The sequence below is a fragment of the Eptatretus burgeri genome, chromosome 11 (assembly GCF_056783735.1).
Source record: "Eptatretus burgeri isolate ZD-2024b chromosome 11, Ebu_testis_v1, whole genome shotgun sequence".
Lineage (NCBI taxonomy): Eukaryota > Metazoa > Chordata > Myxini > Myxiniformes > Myxinidae > Eptatretus > Eptatretus burgeri.
In genome coordinates this window covers 51,733,346-51,754,657 of record NC_140971.1, presented here as the reverse complement: position 1 = coordinate 51,754,657, position 21,312 = coordinate 51,733,346, and the positions used below count along the sequence as shown (strand labels likewise).

The 21,312-nt window shown below is 37.7% G+C and overlaps 1 long non-coding RNA gene across 1 annotated transcript in view; it reads left to right on the top strand.

The window, feature by feature from the left end:
* Positions 1–2,533: 2,533 nt before the first annotated feature.
* LOC147017065 (uncharacterized) overlaps positions 2,534–21,312 on the top strand; it is a 40,366-nt gene continuing 21,587 nt past the window's right edge. Inside the window, exon 1 of the long non-coding RNA XR_015049324.1 lies at positions 2,534–2,713. This is a non-coding gene — a long non-coding RNA (uncharacterized LOC147017065). The remainder of the gene's footprint in view (positions 2,714–21,312) is intronic.

Here is a 21,312-nt window from a genome sequence, read left to right as displayed (position 1 = left end):
GAGAGAGAGAGAGAGAGAGAGAGAGAGAGAGAGAGAGAGAGAGAGAGAGAGAGAGAGAGAGAGAGAGAGAGAGAGAGAGAGAGAGGCCCAGAAAGGAGACAGGACAGATTCAGCAATTCAAAAGAGGAAATCAAAGCCCAAAACTAAAGAGGAGAATACAAAAAATAAAAAACAAATATAAAATCGAAGATACAGACCAAGCGGTAATGGTTGATAAAAAACAAACTGAAAATAGAGATTATAGCAAGGAAAATAAAAAACCAAGACGAGGCTCACAGCAGTAGAAAATAACAAGGCCAGATGTTTGAAATAAACGTGAAAAGATTCTACCATGAACAAAAGCAGAATGTATCATTCCCTTATGAAAAAAGATGAACTGGAATAATTTTGGAATGGAATTTATGAAGATTGAAATAGCACAATAAGGAGGCGGAATGGATCCGAAACCTGTAAGAGAAGAAGCAACATCTCGAGGAAATGTCCCTAGTAATAATTGATACAGAAAAGATAAGACAACAACTTGCATAGATGACAAACTTCAAAAGCCCTAGCCCAGGTGGGATCCCAAACTTCTGGGTAAAGCAATTTGATGCTCTCCACATTCACTATGCTTGAGCATTCAATTAACTTATTCAAGGTGTTCAGGAAATGGATGAATGGCTCATAGAAGGTAACACCTTCCTCATCCCAAAATCTGAAGAATCCCAACTACCTCACAAATACTGGCCAATTACCTGTCCACCAAAAACATTCCAGATTTTAAGTGAAAACATCACATAAACGATGCACCACCACCAAACACAACAAGGAGGCCAAGAGGCAGAACAGAAGGGATGCAAGAAAGGATGTTACGGAACAATAGACCACTTACTACTAAACAAGAGCCATCCTCGAAAACTGCAACACAAGAAGAACCAAATTGTCCACAGCCTGGATAGACTACAAAAAATCTTTTGACAGTGTCCCACATTCATGGATGATAAAGTGCATATAAATGTACAACATAAATCCCCAAATAATCAATATGATTGAGAAAGCTATGGATCTATGGAATATGACTCTAATCCTGCAGCACTTGAAAGGAAAGATAAAAATACCTGGAGTGAATATATGACGTGGGATCTTCCAAGGAGACATCCTTTCCCCCTCATGTTTGCCTTGCTCTGGATCCACTAAGTAACCTCATTAATAAGCCAAGACAAGAATACAATCTAACATCCAATAAAACAATGTCCAAAGAAACAAGAAAGGTGACATCTACTGTACATGGGTGCTTTAAAAATCTTTGCACTGAACAACAAAAAATTGGCAGAACAACTGAAATTAGTGAAACGGTATTTTGACGTCATCCAAATGGAATTTGGCTTACATAAGGGTGCCAAATGCACATTTGTCCAAGGCACACCAACAAAAATGGACAACATAAAAATCGACCAAGATATAACAAAACAGGAACTAGACAACGAAGCATCTTACAAATACCCTGAAGTAGAAGAGGACCACTAAATTTGTCACAAAAAATGTGCGAAACAACTACCAAAGAATAGCTGCATAGAACAAGGATGATCATGAAAATATACCTCTCCCCAAGGACCAAAATCAAGCAATAAACCAACTACTAGTACCAGTGTTTCAATACAGCTGCAAAATCGTAAACAGGCCACAAACGGAAATCAAAAAACTAGATAACAAAACACGGAAATCTTCACGATCCACAAAATGTTTGACAAAAATCAGTGCATCCCGAGAATGTACCGACTGTGGAAAGAAAGAGGTGGTGGCCTGCTGGAACTCAATCAAGTGCACAGAGCGACGACTGGAGGATTAGCAGAGTACATGAAAAGTTCAACAAATGATCGGATACAATTTGTATCCAAACATGAACACAACAAACCAGGATTTCCTGGTACATATATATATATATATATATATATATATATATATATGTATATATATATATATATATATATATATATATATATATACATATACATATATATATATATATATATATATATATATATATATATATGTATATATATATATATATATATATAAATATATATATATATATATATTTATGTGCTTTTACATGTTTATTTCAATAGCAATGTGTTTATTTCTGGCTGCCGTCAATCTTCCTCGATATTTTCTCGAAGTCCACGAACTGAAACCCCATCTTCCCATGAGCCCTTCGTTTTCACGATTGCAGTTTTAACTATTGTAGAATTTTCCAGGAACCGAACCCCCCTGATATTGGAGGGTTTACTGTATTTGTGTTTTTCCACTTTGGATCACTGTGCAAAAGGGTTATACAGTATTGAGGACATGACTAAGCTGGGAGATTATATCACGCTTCCCCAGCAGGACTGACGAGTGATCAGACTATTACCAGCATCCATTGCCAATGAACACACAGTGAGTGAACTGGGGTGGCACCCCGAAGGAGGTTTGATGAAAGGAGAACGTGTGCAGCATGACGAGCTCTCTGCCTCTGGTTCCTTGACCAAACTTCGCTTCCACTTCCCATGGTCCTCCCGTCCAGGGTTGGTGCTATTCCATGGGATGTCATCTGGCCACATGCTTCACGTCCCAGAGGTTGCTGGCAATGAGGATGATCTCAACCGCCATCCATCTTCACTGACCTGGATTTCATGGGACTGGACAAGCCTGCTCAAGACCATGTGCCAGCATGTCTTAATGCCAAAATAAGGTAGGTCATGTTCACTCAAGGCAGGTAGGGTTCAAGGTCATGTTCAAATGTTCCATTAAATATATGTTCCATTATGAGCTCCATTAATGTTCCATTATGTTCCATTCAAATGTTCACTGCTAGTGACTGCCTTCATATCCTGCTGCACCTTAGCTAGGAATTTGACGGTCATGTTGGTCCTCGCCACTTCTTCCTCCTCTTTACTGCCCTCATTATAATGCTCCATTAAAATCAGCAGGTCATGTTCCAGGTTCTTTTGTATCCTGTGTATATTAGTTCTTCGTGCCTGTTGTTTGTGTCATTTATAATGTCCTTAAAAACAGTGTTTTCTGATTGGAATGATTTTCAATTTCGTTCGACTGCCAGGCAGGGATGTAAATCAAAATTTCTCACATAGAAAATCTGCATAATCTGCAAACTGTGTAAAAAAAAATTCTCACTCCTCTCTGGGCATGGGTGATCAGGCCAAATTCAGACTCAAAGGACTGCTAAACTCCAGGTTCGTTTTTCGATTTCACGTTCTGATTCATGTTCAAAATATAACATTCAATTGAAATGAAGTTGTTGTTGTTCCTCGATCATAAACTGATGTTTGATCAAAAAAAAAAATCCAGACAGAAAGACAGAGACAGACGTCAACCAATAGCTTAACCATACTTTTCACTATTTTTGAGCTATAGGCCTGTTAAAAAAGATAAATCTTTAACATTGGAATCTTTCTGTCTCCTTGAAGTATTTCTTAATTTTATTGATAGTGTTCACGAAATGATCTCTGAGAATATTAAGAAAAATCTGCAGCATATAAAACAGAGAAGTCCTCCCCAACACATTTCAACTTAATATGACACTGATCTCGATGAACAGTTTTTATTTATTAAAGTGGTCATTTCATCCTCCGAGATGTCTTAATTGCATTTTGCTTTTTATTTTTCTTCTGACAAAAGTGCAGTAAACTGTTTTCTCAACTCTTTTTATTGCCATAATCTTATTATCTCCAATTTGCCGTTCATATTTGTTCTCCAACGTGATTGTATTAATCTGTACAATAAATAAATTTGGATGAAAAAACAAGTGAATGTGACCATTTTAATTATAACAGAGAGCTGGGCAAGGTTTTTTGTTCAAATCTTAATATGCATGACAAGCAGCTTGTTCACAAACTGCAGTAAATAATAATGGATAGGGGACTAAGGGGGGGGGGTATGATGGAGTTGACTGAGACAAAGGTTTGATTTGTGAAGGGATTGACAAAGTTGAATGGGATTTTACTACAAAACGCCTTGGCATTATGTCAATTTGGACCAGCTCGAACGGGCTATCGGATGAACGCTCTGTTTAACACTGAAAAAGCAATTAGCACTGTCCCAGGCAGGAAGTCACATAAAAAACAATTCAAAGTATTGAAAAAGCAAGATACCACTAACACGTGCAACTGCTGCCTGGCAATTAGATAGACCCAGGTGAAGACCACATTGAAACGTCAGACCTGAGACTTTTCGTGATTCCCAAGCCGGGTCTCCCCAAGTAATGTTTGGTGGAGTCTTTTAAGTGTTCTAATTTTTTTAAACACAATTTTTGTTATTACGTTATTTTAAGAGATTTTTTTTAAACGATTATTGTTTTCAATGGGGCTTCTATTCTTTTTGCAGAATTTTACATTTGCATTAAAATATATTATTATGATCCCCAACATATATTGGATGCAAAATGCCCCTTTAAAATCACTTATTCAGAAGTTTTAATTCTTAACATCATTAATAAGGTGTCATTTAACTATTTTTTTATATAACCAGGTTTTAAAGAATATCTTGCTTGAAAGCATTCCTGTTTGATTCAGCCGATATTTACAGGGTCTCCAAAGGGCATGCAAATTATATTTCCCCATGCACATGAAGTGAAAAGCAGGGTTAAGCAATTGGTTCATGTCCGTCCATCTGTCCATCTGTCTTATGAGTTTATTATCGTCAGTTTATGATCAAGGAACAACTTATTTAAGATGAATGGTATATTTTGAACACGAATCGTTTTCAAATAAAAATTGAAAATCACTCAAAACAGGAAACACTGTTAAACAGGACATCAGAATGGCCACATACAACAGGCAAAAATAGCTAATGTAATGTGCTAGATAGAGTGATGTAATAAACACTGCGTAAAATGAAGGTAAAACACATAATTAATTTATTTGTACGACTTTACAATGTTTTATTTTTTTTAAATTTAAATTGAATTTTCTAATTGACACTGTAGAACACAAATCGCCTTCTAAATACTTCCAAGAATGTCCCGTTTTGTAATACTAGACCTGTTGTATAGGATCGTGAAAAAGGTGGTTATTTATGTGTAAGTCTGCTTCAATCACACTGAACCTCCAGATCTTTTTAAACGATCTTTAAAATCATGATTGTATGAAAATTTAAGTATGTAGCTGAACACTGGGGTGTATCATGTTCTATCAACTCTCAAGTTGATTTTGTCTTTCCTTCCAAAGACAGACAGTAGCAGACTCAAATGTGGTCCATCTGAGGTACAGAGGTCTTCTAATAAACCTCGAGGCGCAATGTGTCGTGTATCTCTATTAGGGTGAGTGAAGCCAATTTCAAGTGCTCCGGTGGCTAACTTAGTGTGCCAGTACATTCCATAAAATTTCATCAATTCCACGAAGATTTTGTGCGATTTTCCTCAGAGAAATTGCAATCCCTCAGTGGACAGCATTCGTTTGCATGAACGCTGGTGACGAGGGATGGAATCGTCTTTCCATCAGTATGTTTGATGAAAAAAGTCAACGATGATGAATCATTGATGATGACAATGATAATGAGGATGATTATTTGTTGTTGTATGATCTGATCTAATTATGTGTGAAGCGATAAATATTGCATCTCAAATCATGATCAATTTATTATATTGTGGAGGAAGATCCCGACATTCGCAGGGGGATATGTTCCTGAAAAATGCTGCGAATGTCGACTCTACAAATGCCAGGGCCTTGTTTCAATGGGAAAAGGGGAGATAGGTTCCTGGAAGTTCGTGATTCAAAAGGGGAATTTTTAACATTTTCCAAACACAAATGCACATGATTACTGTTTCATTAAAAATTCTTACAAATAAAAAAACGACAACAGCAGGTACTATTTCCAATTTTTATTTAGGATATGATGTAACTTTTCATGTGATGAAGATGATGATGATTTAGAATCCAGCGAACTCCTATGAAGAGGACACAGGTGAGGGTGCTGATGGAGTTGATGTGGAAGAGCCGGAGTGAAAAAAATTGGGTAATTGACAGTTGTTTTGCTGAGTGCTGTAGGTTTCTGTGTAGATCCTTGTATGGGAGCAAAACATAATTCAACACCTCTTGAACCGGAGGTACCACTCCATCACTGAGTCGGCATGTTGCAATCTGTCAGTGACTGCCTTCATATCCTGCTGCACCTGAGCTAGGAATTTGACGGTCATGTTGGTCCTCACCACCTCTTCCTCCTCTTCACTGCCCTCATCCTCCCGTCCTTGGAAAGCTTGACGATGGCCTCCAACCCCCTTCCTCAGTCAGCTCCTCCTCATGATGGTTTAAGAACATTCCCATGCACAGCCGATTACAAACACCAGGTTTCAATGCATTTCTTCCCAAACCAACAGACATATATTTCAATGCATTCCCCCCACATATGATGACTACAGTTTTCATTACCCAATCACACAGAGAATTGGCTTATTTTGGAATAATTTGTATAACTTCTGTGAGTTTGATATATTTTTTAGTGATAAAATCCAGTTTACAAGTTATTCTGTCCAGTCGTGCAGGAGTGCATTCGTAAGTATGATAATTCACTCACAAGTTATCATAATTCTCTACTTTCTCATAAAAGTAAAAACTAAACATCTAAGTTGGATCTGGCCATCTCAACTTAATAGAATGTTCCCATGTGCAACCAGAGTATTACAACTTTTCAACTTATTTCATCCAGTGGTTTAGTAGTGCATAAAATACAGACCACTTCTGAAAATTGGCCAAGTAGTTTTGAATCCCATAAAATTTTCATTCAGAGACTCTGTTATAATTCTGTAAACTGCTGGGACTTGTCATACACTCTCCCACTGGGAGTTTTTCCCCATGGTGGGCTTTGTCCCAATATAGCAAAATGGTCTGACAAGCCAAATTGAACCTTGAGAAGTAAAGCTTTTTGTCAGAGCTCAGCTTGGCCGGCTTACACCGAGTTGTAATTTTTTTCTCTCCAAAAATAGCACCACGCATCACCATGTGTGATGCAAGATGACGGCCACTCTCCTTGAAGTGCAATATCGACTTGTTTCAAATGGGACATGCCGGTGCTCCTCCGACACATGGCAGACAATGAAGAGGGTGGCTCTGGGCTCTGACGTGTAAAACTAAGTTGGTACCAGTCAGAATATACTGTATGACTTCCAGAAGAAAGTAGTAGACACATGCACAAAGGGGAATGATGATCACCCACAGAGTGAAAGCCAGGATAGACTATGTTAAAAATTTCATGCTGCTGACGCCACAACTGTCAACTATCACGTTTTTGCCGTGAGACTCACGACTTTCTGCTTTCACGACTCACGTTCACACAATAAATTCTCATACTGTTAAAAAATTTATTGGCACCAAAAAAATATTTCCAACATTATTTCATTGTGACTGGTTTAACTGATGTTATAACCTTGAATACCGACTTAAATCCGAATGCTTCATGCAGTTCCGCACCTCCTATATGAGAGATGGAGTATTTTTGAATTGATCCAATTTTTTGATCCAATGAATTGTCTTGTTACTGAGGGGTTCATTTTTCACACGAAATCGCCACAAAATATTGGGAAATACTTTCAAGATGCTGAAATAATACATCTTAATTACAAGGATGATGTTGTTCATCTTTCGGCTGCTCCCGTTAGGGGTCGCCACAGCGGATCATCCGTTATGATCCGCATACTGATTTGGCACAGGTTTTACGCCGGATGCCCTTCCTGACGCAACCCTGGTCGCCTCTTACGACACAGGGATCAGGATTTGGGTTTCGCCATGATTCCGGGCTGCTGTACACCCTGCCCAGTGCAGAGCCCCCGTCCTCAAGCGATCCTCCAACCCAAGCCTCCGAGTAGCCGGATTACAGGCGCACGCCACTATGCCCGGTTAATTAATTACAAGGATGATGATTGTTCTAATTCATCTATAAAATTTGATCTGTTGATGAAAATAAAATATACAGGGGGCTGCAAAAGTAGGTATACAGTAAGCATTATACCAGTATTACCAGTATTATAATAGTGGTGCTAGGATTCATTTAATAATTCATAATTCATAATTCATAACTGTATACCTACTTTTGCAGCCCCTGTATGTCTTGTTGGTTCATGTTTTTTAGTTCATACAGTGGACCAACCAGTAACAATAGGACATAAAAACCTATCTTCTGACTGAAAAAATATGGAAGAATTTGGCACTAGCACGCAGGAAATTGCATCGAAGACGCACCAGAAAGCAAACTTTTTGGGGGGAGCATGTCCCCAGACCCCCTTAGATTTTTCCGGCGCTTCACTCCCTCAATTCTCAAATCACTTCACGACCTCGCTGGACACATTTTACATTCTCACACTAATTCATAATTTGGGGTTGACAGGTCTGTGATGCTGTCTGCCACCAAGCTTGCAGTAGGGTTGGGCACACATCGACTTTTTCTCTGTTGTCCCGTTGAAAGGAGTGTTTTTTATGGCCATTTTTCATGCTGATCACGAACCCGTTGAAATTTTTGACCGAGGATGATGTCTTAGGTTGGTAAAATGCAAAAAATCAAAATGGCCACCAAATTTACCTACTTTTCAGGTAAAATTTGATAATTATGGCTTACTAGGGCATGTAATATTATTGAGTGTGAATCCGTTGAAATTTTTGACCTAGGATGATGTCTTACTGAGACATCATCCTAGGTCAAAATTTTCAATGGATTCGTGATCAGCGTGAAAAATGGCCATAAAAAACACTCCTTTTAACGGGACAACAGAGAACAAGTTGATTTGTGCCCAACCCTAATATTACATGCCCTAGTAAGCCATAATTATCAAATTTTACCTGAAAAGTGGGTAAATTTCAAAAATTTCAACGGATTCGTGATCATCGTGGAATTTGGCCGTAAAAAAAAACACTCCTTTCAAAAAAAGTATGGTTATATGCCCAACCCTACTTGCAGCATCAATTTCCAGACTGGTAAGCAGATTTCTCAAATATACTTTCCTCATGATGATACGACTGCAAAGCCTGTTAAACCGGGCAGCCCACAGGACTCAGTACAAACATAAGCATTCATGAAAGTCATTGGGTACTTGGAGCAGAATGACGAAGAGCAGACCACCATAAAGGACACAACACAGCAATTGTTGAGCTGTTGAGATTGTTTAACATTTTGTTGTTGAGTTGAGCAATTGAGACCACCATAAAGGACACAACACAGTAGAGCAACTGCATCTTTATCGGATATTACTTTTTTTTAAACGACAAAGGTAAAACTTCCCTTCCCATCATGGACAATAAGCAAAGGTCCATCACTCTGCTTAGGTGATTACTTAAATGTGAGAACTGGAGAATTTTGGATGTCACACAAACCATGCTATGCTGATCTACTAATTGTGCGTACTGCTGTTGCTGCTGCTGCTGCTGCTGACAAAATGACTATGCCAACTTTTCTTGTTACAGATGACATAGACATTCTGATACTGCTCTGTTTGCACTCACAGCCCACCACACATTTCTGAGGTTGACGGCGGAAGGTTGACTCAGCGATATGTTGCTCCAGTGTATGCTCTCATTTCTGACCTGACCTGCTTCCCACGCCACGTTTGAAAAGCTGCTGATTGGTTAATTTGCATTTCCATTTCATTTTTATTGATGCAACTTAGTGAGTCACTTTATTTTCCTTTTCAGTAATCTTTAAAATCAACATAAACATCTGGATTAAAGTAGATGTAATAGAGATCTTCATCGAGTAATACATAATTTAAAATAGCTATATTTTGCCTTCTTTTTAGACAAATCCAACTTCCACAACCGATGTTGCACCACCATTTTGTGGTGGGCCGAATAAGTAGCTAAGAGCTTTGGCTCCGAGTGAAACTTTTTATGAACAAATACGCTGGAGTGTGCATGAGTTTTCATTTGTGTGCAATTTTCATTTGTGTGCATGAGTGTGCAATTTCAAACACAATTTCAACATTTAATTTTATGAAACATAATGAACCTTTTTTAAAGTCCATGAAATAATATTAATTGAGAGATAAACTGACACTTTTCTCGTCATTGGGAACGGGTACTTTTGGTTGCTTGCTTTTGCCATCATTGGGGATGAACACTTTTGCTAGTACAATATGAGTTAATAAACATGAGTGGATATTTCAGTGCAATTTATCGCATGCTTGCTTTATTTACCTTGTACAGGGTGAGTCATAACTCCCAGGACCTGGTTTCAGCTGCTCATACAAGATTTGTTTATACCATCTACCAGGGTGAGCCATAAGTCCCAGGACACGGTTTCAGCTGCTTATACAAGATTTGTTCATACCATTTACCAGGGTGAGCCATACGTCCCAGGATTAATAACACATTGCAGTAATAACAATATAATAATACATAATAACAGGAGTAATAATAAAATGTTGCAGTTATACAACAATTTCAATACCACCTTAGACGTCAAGTGCATCTGTGTGCGATTTCATCATCTTTTTTGTGTTTCTCTTCTCGTGGTACCACACCACTGCTTCGAGCCTCTCATCCACTGCAAACGGACTCGTGTCTGCCTTCTTGGTTTAATGTATTCCTTGTATTATCTGAATTTTTTTTTGCTATCAATACATGATATAAAGAAATCTTGTATAAGCAGCTAAACCATGTCCTGGGACTTATAACTCACCCTGAAGAGTTATTGCCAGACAAAGGAAAACATAAATAATTCCATTTTCACTCAGTTCATTTTTGGCATGTTGAAAATTGATCATGATTTTAAGTCTTCACCTGCATATTAAAGGAAAAAGTAGAATTGAGAATGAAAATCACTCTTAGGAAACATTTTGGTTATGTAGATTTGGTTTCTGGAATGGCATTTATATTGGTTCTATCTTAGAATAGTTTGGCCTCGGGTGATGCCAAAAATGGAATAATTTGCTGTAATTATTCACTTTTCAAGATAAAATGAGAGGAGAGTTGATGTAGCAATATATCAAAAGATGGTGGGCCTGATTTAGCTGTTACAAAAAAGGGGGGGCTATATTCCCCACAAGCCCCAATGGTGGATCCACATCCGACTTTGATTCGTGCGACAACCAGCATGCAACAAAAGAGGCAAGGCCATTTTGAAAATGGCTTCCATTTTCTGGGAGAATTTTCAAAGCACAATGTTAGTTGTTCTCTGCTTCTGGAGATGCAGTCATTTTGCTTCATAGTGGTTCACATGAGATTATAGGGGGCTTTTGGTATGGTAGAATTGGAGACTCAGGACCTGGGTGAGAATCCTTTGTGCATCACATTCGCCTTACAACCCCTGCACTCTCTAATGGCTCCACAGGGGCCCCTACCTCACACAAAACATCATTCATGTTTGCAGCTACCATTATTGGCTCAGAGCAAGGGTTGGGACCTTTATTACAAGGGCGGCTGTATATCTTACTTCAACGTAGAGCTCAGCATTTGATGCCCACTGTGAACAGCATGCAGCGATTGTAACAACCTGCGGATGTGTACGTTTGAATGTTCTGACGAGGTGAAATGCACTGTAACAATAGCACAGATCCACTGTGGATATGATGATGAAGAGTTTGCACTTGTCGTGCTTGACCTTCACTTAGGGGGGCATTTGCATATCAATAGCTTTCTAATGGCTGATTACATCACACATTGCTAGTGATGTTACAATTGGGCACATAAAGTTTAATAATGACACGGTGATTCGTGCCATTGACCTTCGTGGATGCAAGTTCATGCAATGTACGAGGTTTCGAACAAGTTATGAAGAATGTTAATGCACGTTTTTAATGTAAAGAAAATGCACGATTAATTAACCAGGAGTATTTGATAACCAGTATTTATGTAGATATCATGTCATCCAAAGTAATCGTCTAAAAATAAACAGTAATATCACCAGTATTAATAATAACAGTTTTGATTGTTATCTGATGTTAATGAGGCCGAACACCTTACACGGCATTTAGAGCTGCCACAGCAGTTACAGACCAGGAAGGTTTGCAATATGCCTATTTCTACGAAAATGATCGTTCACCTCCCTGCTTTAAGGGTCTGTGATTTACATACCTAGCCATTATTCAAACTTCCAACCCAGGTTTGAGTTACCCAGCCCAAGCAAAGAGGTTGGGTAGACTTTTCCACCAAGGTGGCGAAATAAAATGGCATCACGTTCCCAAATTTGGTGACACGTTGACATCGTGCTTTTGCCTATACAAAGCAGTAAAATGTAGGAAGTGTCTTTACATTGCAATACAATCAATAAAATATGCCAACTTCTGTTGTTGCTCCAGTTTACGGCAAAAACATGAAAGGTAAAATATACAATAGCTTCGTCTTCAATTCACTCAATTCTCACAAAGCACCAGCAGTAGTCAATACATTCAGGAAAGTGATTAATTTACATTCGATTAAGATCCTCGAAACAATGAGATCACCTGGACATAATGTATAAATGATTTGCTGCTCTCTCAAATCGTCTCTTTGGCCATTGACACTGAGGTTTGCTGGGATACGAACGTTGCACTACAAACGGGCTTAAAGCAATATGGTCAAGCAAATACTAACTTATTCAATGTATTTATATTGGAAGTTACTACAACCTTATCTGCCTTTAACATCCTCTTAGAAGGATGTCGGGTTCCATGACACAGATAAAACTAGAAGGGTACTCGGTGGAGCAAATACCTCCACCACGTAATGCCTGATCCATGAGAACGTATCGAGCCCAATTTTGGAAATAAGTCGTTTTTTTTTTGGAAACATTTTGGAAATATGAGGCTATGTATCGTTTTTGGCCAAATCTCTCAATGGTGAAGAATCACTTCCGAAATTAAATAATTCTCGCATCTAGATCCGGATTCAGATCTTCACCGAAATTGAAACAGTTCTTTGTCACACAACCAACATGTCCAGCCAGTTTCGTCCGAATCCGTCCACAACTAGTCGGATCAGGATCTTCACCAAAATCTAATCAGTTCGTCCTTGTCACAAACCCAACCTGTCCACAAAATTTCATCCTGATCCGTCCACAACTTTTTGAGATATTTTGTACACAGACAAACAGACAAACAGACAGAAAGGGGTGAAAACATAACCTCCTTCACCTTCAGTGGCAGAGGTAATAAGCCCTGTCACAAAGAGAATGACCACACACACTCGCATACACACTCATGCACACTCCAGTGTATTCACACACATATATATATATATATATATATATATATATATATATATATACACATATATATATATATATATATATATATATACACATATATATATATATATATATATATATATATATATATATATATATATATATATATAATATATATATATATATATATATATATATATATATATATATATATATATATATATATATATATATATATATATATATATATATAGCAGGCATATGGGATATATATATATATATATATATATATATATATATATATATATATATATATATATATATATATATATATATATATATATATATATATATATATATATATATATATATATATATATATATATATATATATATATATATATATATATATATATATATATATATATATATATATATATATATATATATATATATATATATATATATATATATATATATATATCCCATATGCCTGCTTGTGAGTGGACCGTTGAAACCAAGGCACCGCAGCCTGTTCCGAGTTCCATTATGGTAATACAGTACACACACACACACACACACACACACACACACACACACACACACACACACACACACACACACACACACACACACACACACACACACACACACACACACACACACACACCTCAAGTAAATAAAAACGGCAAACACAAAGATTTACCTTTAAACAGAGTTCCTTTAAAGATAAATTCAAGTTGAAAATTGTTGAAATTAGATGTTAACAAATATCAAGCCACACAGAACACAAAATGTCCATCAGTATACGCTTTTCATAGCTTGAACTAAGATGGCGTAACGCTGAACACTAGATCGATGGATGTTATTTTAAGACATATCAATGTCGAAGTGATGGTCAGGGCAGATTAGATGTGTACCATGTAAACCTGTACTAACCTGTTTATGGTCGGATTGTCGGTGACTAAACCATCTCCCCAACCAGGTTTCCTGGTGAGGATTGTGAATGGATATTAACACCCAGCAGGATTAAAAACAAAACATGTCAAAGGTTTTGTGAGCCAACAAAAGGAGCTCCTTGTGAGCCAACAGCCAACCATATCTAGTATCCAAATGTGTCTGCGGACGTCCTCAGTTGGGTTACCTTATTGAGGAGGTTGGTGACAGGATTTGCACTCTGGCCACCATAAAACACTTCATTCCGCAAAACCCACAAATGCAAAGAAAACTTAAAACCCACTCCGTGGGAGTACTTCCTGTGCTGCTGCCCTCTGCAGGGCAGCTCACTGGATGACGGAATTGGGGCAAAGCCACCGGGACCCCCATTCCTTGCAGCTAGGAGGAAACGCATGGTGTAAACCTCATGGGTCAGATTGCAGAGGTGTGTAGCGGAGTGGTGCTGAGGTGTCGTCCACCAGACGGCAGTCTGCTAGAGTTAACCTGAGGTGGTCCCTTCAAGTGGGTGCCTGGATTGTCCTATCCCTAAGAGAGGATGATCACCTGTCTCTGTCATCATTCCAGCTCAAGTCATTGAACATCAGTATTTCAGCACTCTCTGAGGTACGGAGACCAGATAGTGGTGAGATCATGGTGGGTGGTTACACCTACTATTGGTCTGGTTGCTCTGATGGTTACTATGCCCAAGAAGTTGCTGTAGCTGTGTCCAATAAGCTGAATCTAATGATTATTGAGGTAACACTGGACAACAAACTTATCATGACACAAAGGACGCATCACTCATTGGGTATCGTTTCCATGGTCTCTGTGTATGCTCCAACTGAAGCGAGTGATCTGCCACGATTCTGTCTCTCTCAACTTTTAAATTCCGATTCCATTATAGTAGTCAGTAAACTTGGTCAATACGTCATTTTGCCAACAAGATTCGCCGGCAATGAAATGAAAATGTTTATTACTGCTCTTGGGCCTTACTGGCCTAAAATGCAGTGAATAATACATAATAATAATAATAATAATAATAATAATAATAATAATAATAATAATAATAATACCGTGACCAAATTACCTTGTGACCGAATTACCGTGACTGAATTACCGTGACCAAATTACCTCGTGACCAAATTACTGTGACCAAATTACCTTGTGACCGTTTTACCGTGACCAAGTTACCTTGTGACCATTTTACTGTGACCAAGTTTCCCATGACCAAATTTCCTGTGACCAAATTACCTACATTCAATTCTAGAGGGTTACAAAGGCTATTTCTAAACAGTTATAAAGGGTAATTCTGAACGGTTATAAAGGGTAATTCTAATGGGCAATAAAGGGTAATTCTAAACGGTTATAAAGGATAATTCTCGTGGTATATAAAGGGTAATTCTAAACAGTTATAAAGGATAATTCTAATGGGATATAAAGGGTAATTTGAAATGGTTTGAAATGGTAATTCTAAGGGGTTATGAAGGGTAATTCAAAAGGGTTGTAAAGGGTAATTCTAAAGGGAAATAAATAGTAATTCTAAAAGGTTATAAACGGTAATTCTAAAGGGTCACAAAGGGTAATTCGAATGGGCAATTCTGGTGGGTTATAATGGGTAATTCCGATGTGATATAAAGGGTAATTCTAGAGGCTTTTATAGGGTAATTCTAAAGGGCTATAAATGCTATTTCCAAACAGTTATAAAGGATAATTCTAAACGGTTATAAAGGGTAATTCTAATGGGATATAAAGGGTAATTATAAACGGTTATGAAGGATACTTCTTATGGGATATAAAGGGTAACTCTTAACGGTTATAAAGGGTAATTCTAATGGGATATAAAGGGTAATTCTAAACGGTTATAAAGGGTAATTCTAATGGGATATAAAGGGTAATTCTAGAGGATTTTAAAGGGTAATTCTAAAGGGTTATAAAGGCTGTTTCTAAACAGTTATAAAGGGTAATTCTAAAGGGTTATAAAGGGTAATTCTAAACGGTTATAAAGGGTAATTCTAATGGTATATAAAGGGTAATTCTAGAGGCTTTTAAAGGGTAATTCTAAAGGGTTATAAAGGTCATTTCTAAACGGTTATAAGGGGTAATTCTAAACGGTTATAAAGGGTAATTTTAATGGGCTATAAAGGGTAATTCTGAACAGCTATAAAGGATAATTCCAAAGGGTTATAAAGGGTAATTATAATGGGTTATAAAGGGTAAATGCCAGTGGTTTTTAAGGGGAATTCTAAACCGTTATCTTGGCTAATTCTAAACGGTTATAAAGGGTGATTCTAATGGGTGATAAAGGGTAGTTCTAAATGGTTATAAGGGGTAATTCTAAATAGCTAAAATGGCTAATTCTAAACTGTTATAAACGGTAATTCTAAACGGTTCTAAACAGTTCTAAATGGTAATTCTAAACTGTGTTAAAGGGTTATTCAAAAGGTTGTAAAGTGTAATTTGAAACGGTTATAACGGGTAATTCTAAATGGTTATAACGGGCAATTCTAAAGGGTTATAAAGGGTAATTCTAAAGGGTTATAAAGGGTAATTCTAAACAGTTATAAAGGGTAATTCTAAAGGGTTGTAAATGGTAATTCTAATGGGTTTGGTTAATTTCTAAGCTTTGCCAATTTCATATTAAAAATGCCAAATTGAACTGCTTCATTCAGACAGAGGTGCAATACAAAAATTTTTTTTTTAATTTATTTGATTTTAATTTTTTGAATGTATTGATTTTCATATCTATGACCCAACAGCATTGAATGTAAGGAATATGATAGGGTTTGTGTTCATGTGAAATATTCCATCTTTGTTTAAAAAAAAATTCCCATTCGGTTGTGATGTTGGAAACATGAGGAAGGTTTTATGGAGCATTCAAAATTATTGAAATGCCAATACTGACATTTCGTCAGAGCAGTCGGAGGAGAATAAGTGATGGTAAGTAAAGTGATGTTCACAAGATTGTGGTCAGAAGAACCAATTAGAAGGAAATTGTGTAGTTGCAATGCAATGGATTGGAAGTAAAGAGTAAATCCAAAGTATTAGTGGTGTGGTCATGACGATCTGGGATATGGGTAAGCTGAGTGATAATTTGTTCCAAATCATGAACAATGGAAAATGTAAGAGCTTCAACTCCCCAAATATCTGTGTGGGAAGATTCAGCCACTCTCTGTGGTGTACATTCAAGTCTTCCAGATAGAGAAATTATGCTTGAGGGTGTTCAGATGTCATGGCCTCATGGCAAGAGTTAAGATAGTCAAAGAAAGCTATAAAGTTTGTAGAATTGGGAGAACAGTAAGTGAAACAGAGAAAGGTGGTGATGGTCAGGAGACAAATCTTAAACCAGATGACATCAAAATTTGGAGATTCGAGGTCCACAGGGTGTACAGCTGGCGTGTTGATGTTTGAATCGAAACAGACTCCTCCTTTCAAGCGGAATCGTGAGTGAAGGTTGTAGTTCGAAATGTTATAAGAATTAACAAGAACATCATGTGAAAATTGGGTCTCTGATGGAAGCAAGATATTAGGAGAGGAGCTTGCTAGATGATGTTCAACAAAGGTAAATTTCGAAGAAAGACCACGAATGTTGGTGAAATGAATTGAAAAAGAGTCACGTTGGTTCAAAAGGCAAGGGTCATGGGAGGGACCAATACTACTAATGCTTGAGCCCCGCCCCCCCCCCCCCCACCTCTCATTGGCAGCAAAGACAGGCAGGTCACTGGAGATTCTTCACACTCCATAATGCCAGGAACTAGTGGCCATTAACTTTTCAGACTTTATCATTTATATATTTAATTGGAGGCTGTCTGAGAGAAATGAGAGGAAAGATAAATAAAAGAGAGAGAATGTAAAGCGAGGACTGAAAATGAGGAAGAAAAGTGTATGATGAAAAGTGTATGATGTTTGTTTGCAGAAAAGAGAGATTAAAGCTATCACGGGAGCTATAGTTTTAGTGCAACAAAAAGTAAGACCAGCAATTCTGACACAGAGAGTGTAAGATGGTTCCTGGCAACACATTAATGCTCCGAAGTCAGAACGATAGTACTACCCTGAGCGGTTGTTGTCTTCAACTACCTAAACTAATTTGTCCGTTTTCTGCTCTGCTTGCTGTATACATTCGTGCTGTATGTATATATATATATATATATATATATATATATATATATATATATATATATATATATATATATATATATATATATATATATATTGCTTTGAAGTTGCTTTGAAGCAACTTGCCTTCTCTTACTGGAAAGCAAACCTGACCAAAAGCAATCTCACATCATTCTACAAAGCTTGCAACAAGTGTGTGTATATATATATATATATATATATATATATATATATATATATATATATATATATATATATATATATATATATATATATATCTTCTTCTTCTTCTTTCAGCTGCTCCCGTTAGGGGTCGCCACAGCGGATCATCCGTTATGATCCACAGAATGATTTGGCACATGTTTTACGCCGGATGCCCTTCCTGACGCAACCCTGGTCGCCTCTTACGACACAGGGATAAGGTACACCTATTTTAACCGGGGTATACACCGGCCCAGTACACTGGTACTCATTTCACCAACCTCGGAAGGATGACAGGCTGAGTCAACCCCCTGGTGTATTAATTCAGTGGCCCAACGGGGCTTGAACTCAGGACCTTTTGGATCCCAAGCTGCAGCCCTAACCACTGCACCAACACCAGGTATATATATATATATATATATATATATATATATATATATATATATATATATATATATATATATATATATATATATATATATATATATATATATATATATATATATATATATATATATATATATATATATATATATATATATATATATATATATATATATATATATATATATATATATATACCGGGCGTAGTGGCGTGCGCCTGTAATCCGGCTACTCGGAGGCTTGGGTTGGAGGATCGCTTGAGGACGGGGGCTCTGCACTGGGCAGGGTGTAGAGCAGCCCGGAATCATGGCGAAACCCAAATCCTGATCCCTGTGCCGTAAGAGGCGACCAGGGTTGCGTCAGGAAGGGCATCCGGCGTAAAACCTGTGCCAAATCAGTATGCGGATCATAACGGATGATCCGCTGTGGCGACCCCTAACGGGAGCAGCCGAAAGATGAACAACAACATATATATATATATATATACATATATATATATATCCATTATATTAACTCAGCTTGGTAATTCTTCCTCAGAAACTTGCTCTCTTTCTTATGCTGTAATAGAGAAGGGTGAGTACTGAGTAGGGTGAGTGATAATATTACGATGGTGATGGTCAGGAGACCTCATCATTCTGAGAAAAATGTATAGTAGTGCAGCTACTATATATATACATATATGTATCTTTCTAACTCACTGACTTGACTGATATTAAAGATCAGTACCTTTCTGGTGACCCAGAAAGCTGAAATTTAGCGTGCAGATTGACATTGAAGCCGGTACACTGGAAGAAATCACAGGAGCATTGCAAATCATCCAAAACTGAAAATATAATTAATACACAGACCGATTCATCCCATCTCGTCGTAAGTCATCTGACCCTTCTGTCCGACCATGGTGCACTGAATCCTATGGTGAAGCAGTTGCTTTGAAGCAACTTGCCTTCTCTTACTGGAAAGCAAACCTGACCAAAAGCAATCTCACATCATTCTACAAAGCTTGCAACAAGTGTGTATTCACTCTCAGGAGAGCCAGAAAACAACATCTGTCCAACCTCAAGATTGAACTTTCAAACTGGTCTTCCTCCTCTGAAACCTGGTGGCACCTTGTCAAATCTGTCTCTGAGATTTAGATTGTTACATTAAAAAATCGAAAAAAGGTAAATTGAGTTATTGAATCTTGTGGGAATCCAACTAACATCAACTTTTTTATTTTTGAACATGTATTAGTTGATAGAATTGTGATATATATATTGCTCTTACAAATATATAGAAAATATATTTACCCTGCTCATCTTAGAAAAAAATAAGAAGTAACCGAGATAAAAGAAAAAATATGAAATATGCTCAGAGAAAAGTAATTATATCCCAAGTTGCTTCATATGTGTTGCGAGTTCACAAGTTCCTCCTTCAAGCTCAACAAAGTTAAGTTTCCCAGACAAGATACATTGTGTTTTACCTTTTTATTTTCATACTTGTGTTGCGAGTTGTGTTTTCATCCAATTTTTTGTGCCAAACTGTACCTTGTGTTGAATTGTCAAATACACAGAAAAGCGGGCAAAATGGCAGATTTTCTGCAATGTTTATTTTATGGGTGATTGAACTTTGCGATGTCTCCAGATTTGTTCTGCATGAAGCTGAAACTCTTTTGTGGATGAAGTCATTTTATTTCATTAATTCATTTTATTTCATTAACTGCTGTGTGGTGTGAAGACGGGCTTTAAAGTTAAAGGGATCCTTTATGGTATGCAACAACAACATGGCCAACCATTCCTAATCAACCATTTAATTGGAGTGCTTACATGAGTGCATATGCTACTTTCCGAGTGCCCATTGTCGATCATGGTACTGCGCCACATCATTCTGAGAAAATCGTTCACGCTTTTGCCATGCCACAACATTCAGATAGAGTGGTTCGTGCTCCGTCACCCTGAGCAACTTGTTCTCTGAAATAACATTCGATTTCTGAGCCGTTTGCCATATTAACGTGTTTTCTAAATTACCGAGTCAATTTTTTTCCACCCATCCACATGCTGCTGTTTATAGAGAATAATGTTTCGAGCATATCTCTGAAACATCTATATAAATGCAATGTTATTTTTCGTTGAAAGCTACTCGCGGTTTCTGGGCTGTATATAGTAAGTACTGGAGACACTGACTTCAACCTACCGATTCCAGAAAAAAATTGCAGATATTGTCCAAGAGTGTGTGTGTGTGTGTGTGTGTGTGTGTGTGTGTGTGTGTGTGTGTGTGTGTGTGTGTGTGTGTGTGTGTGTGTGTGTGTGTGTATGTGTGTGTGTGTGTGTGTGTGTATGTGTGTGTCAGAGAGAGAGAGAGAGAGAGAGTTGTTCATTAAGCATCACATATTCTTTCTGCTAACTCCCCTGCCCCCATCTCCCTCTCTCCCATCCTTGCCCTACCCCCTCCCAATACAGAGCCGTACCCTCCTCCCAGGTCGCCTCTCTCACTCTCCCGTTCTCTGTCTGTCTGTCTCAGTCTCTGGACATATCCGGATGATGGTTATGTCTGGGCGGTGTTCATCTCCAGACACGTCTG